Raw genomic sequence first — 3,151 nt, forward strand, 5'->3', positions numbered from 1 at the left:
TTGACAAATGTGTGATAAAAAGCATAAAACCGAAAACTGCCTCGTTACCTGCTCGAAATGTTATATGCGTGCATTTTAGGTCTAATGAGATTAAAAAAAGTGTTATGGCAGCCAGGAAAATCAAAGCACACAAGTTGACCACTCAATTATTTGATGATTCTTCTAATAAGAGAATTTATATAAACGATTCTCTTACGAGGTATAATCGAGCTTTGTTTACGGCTGCGTACAAAATTAAAAAGAAAAACGCTATAAATATTTATGGCTAGGTAAAACTAGTTTTTGCATGAAAAAAGCTGACAATGCGCGGGTTATCATTATCAGAACATTCGAAGACTTAAATTTGATAAAAGACTAGTTACAAGTAGTAAACTAGTCTGAGCATTTTGTCTCTATAACCATGACCATAACAAATTTTTTTTCCGCTGTTCTAATTAATGATAACCCAATCATCACAAGCAATAAAGTAATACTTAATTCTCACTCAAAAGGTTTAAACAATTTCTTAGTTATTCACCAAAACATACGTAGTCTAAGGCAAAATTTTGATGTATTTGTATGTAATCTTGAAGCTTTAAATATTCAACCAGATCTAATTTTTGTGTCTGAAATATGGATTTTCTCATATGAGAAAAATGATTATAAAATACCAAGTTATAACTTTTTTGCTAACACTAACGATAGCTACAGTGCAGGGGGTGTTGGAGTTTTTGTGCGTGACGTATATGAATGTACGTCGTTCAATTTTTACTTCAAAAGTGCAGACATGCTAAAGCTTTCTTGTAATATAAGAGCCCAACAAGCATTTCAGTAAACGTTTTTAAAAATAACTTAAATTAAGTTTGCTATAATAAGCGTTAAATAAGCATTTTTAATATTAAGCTTATTAAAAGTTTTTTCAAACAAACCTTTAATAAGTTTTGAGAGCGAATGTATATAAATAACTTAAACTTATAAATGAAATGTAAATGCCAACGACATGAAGTAGTAAATATAAAATTTTTTCAATCGTAAGTGACGTGTTTACGTTTTTTAAAATATATTATTAAAAGAAAAAATTAAATAAAACCAATGCGGTAAAACAAGAAAATCCAATCCAGGACCCGCTGCGCTAATCGGTGGAGCATTCGAGTCTTCAAATGATGAGTTCCCCTTACCCTTTCTTAGTTTAACATTCAATTAAAAACGTATTAAATTTTTTTCAGAAAAGTTCATCGATGAGAATGGCGGCGATAAAGCGCAATATATAGCTGCATCGATGTCCCTTTTCCAATTTGCCAATAACCGCAAGTAATTGAAAGCACGCAACAATATGTAATAATTAACTTTTTTATGCTTAATTTGTATGTGTTATTGTGAATTTGTATGCTAAAATGTCAATTCCCTATTTATATTTTCGCGACTGTAGATGAGTCCGCGGAAAATTCGCATTTCGTTTAGTTTCTAGATGTTAAGCAATCTATGTATGAGGTTTTAATGAAATATCTTTAAATAAAGGGTTATAAAAATGTTTATAAAAAGCTTTCTTTTGAAAATTTTTAGTAAGTTTATATTGATACGCTTATATAAAACTTTTTTTGAACCTTTATTATAAGTTTACACTTTTACGCTTATAAAAAGCTTTCTTTTGAACATTTATTACAAGTTTATATTTCTACGCTTATAACCAATGTTCCTTTTCGATTATATTACGCTTACTTTCAAGCGTTTTATAAACAAAAAATCAACGTTTTGTAAGCTTAATGTTTATAATTGAAAACTTAAAAAAAACTTTCTTTAAGTTTATTTTGCTTGTTGGGAGGTGAACAATTTACATTTGTATTTGTATACAGACTACATTCAATGCCGGCTTCTGATTTTCTTGAAGAATACTCAGGTTTTCTATGCAATGAAAATGCGGCCAATTTGCTTATTGTTGGCGATTTTAATTTAGATATAATACATCGTTGCGCCGCAACAGATGACTATTTAGCATTGATGGCTGATAACGGCTTCACATCGTATTTAAATGAACCAACTCGTACAAGTTCAGGCACCTGTATTGACCATGTTTTTTGTCGTTTTAAAACTATACCACATAGCTATTGCATCAGTTTGAATTTGGATTTGCAAGTTACCGATTATACGATGACAGGTATTCAGATTAAAGATTTTAATACGATTATAAGCAAAATAAAAAACATTAGAAAATCATATACTAAAATTAATTTAAAGTTGCTGAACGACAAGTTACGCTACGAGAATTGGTCGCATGTTTACGCAGAAAACGACGTTTCGTTATCCTATGCTTTATTTCTGGAAACCTTAAAGTCTCATATTGGGGCTTCTAGCTTTAATGCGTTACAGCGAAAGCAAAACATGAGACTGAAACCTTGGATAGATCAGGATCTCTTAAAGAAAATAAAACTAAAAAATAAATTAAGCAAAAAGTCCACCAAGCGTCCAAATAATAGAAAACTTCGTTCTCGATACATCAAACTTAGTAACAAAACTAATAAAGCAATTCGATTGAGGCGAGATAGCTTTTTTCGAAATGAGTTTAAATCCTCATTCGGAAATACAAGAAAAGAGTGGGAGGTTGTCAATCGGGCTCTTAATCGAGCACCGGCAGATCGTGTCGAGTCAATTGCCCTGTGGTCAAAAGGTCATTCGATCTCAGATCCTATAGGAGTAGCCAATGAGTTCAATAAGCACTTCACCTCTATTGGGAAAACTAAATGGACCGATTGCAATTGTCAGTTTGCCTTAGGACTGCCCTCAAACCCTGATACTCAGAAAAGTTTCTTTTTTAATTCAATTTCAAGCTTAGGAATAACTAATATAATCAAAACTTTAAATTACTCAGGTTCTTGCGGTGATGACGGTATTTCCAATAAAATACTTAAATGCATATCCTTTAATATAGTCGATATACTTAAATACTTATTCAATGCTAGTGTTACGCAGGGTGTTTTTCCAGAAGATTTGAAGTGCGCTATTATAATCCCAGTTTTCAAAAGAGGCGATAAGAAGGATGCAAATAATTACAGGCCTATATCTTTGCTCTCGACAATATCAAAAGTATTTGAAAAAGTTATTAAAAATAGAATTGTAGACTATCTTGATAGGTCGAAATTCTTTAGCCCAATGCAGTTTGGCTTTCGTTCGGGAC

This window comes from Rhagoletis pomonella, unplaced genomic scaffold (genome assembly GCF_013731165.1).
Source record: "Rhagoletis pomonella isolate Grant_MI unplaced genomic scaffold, Rhpom_1.0 Rhpom_scaffold_00004, whole genome shotgun sequence".
Lineage (NCBI taxonomy): Eukaryota > Metazoa > Arthropoda > Insecta > Diptera > Tephritidae > Rhagoletis > Rhagoletis pomonella.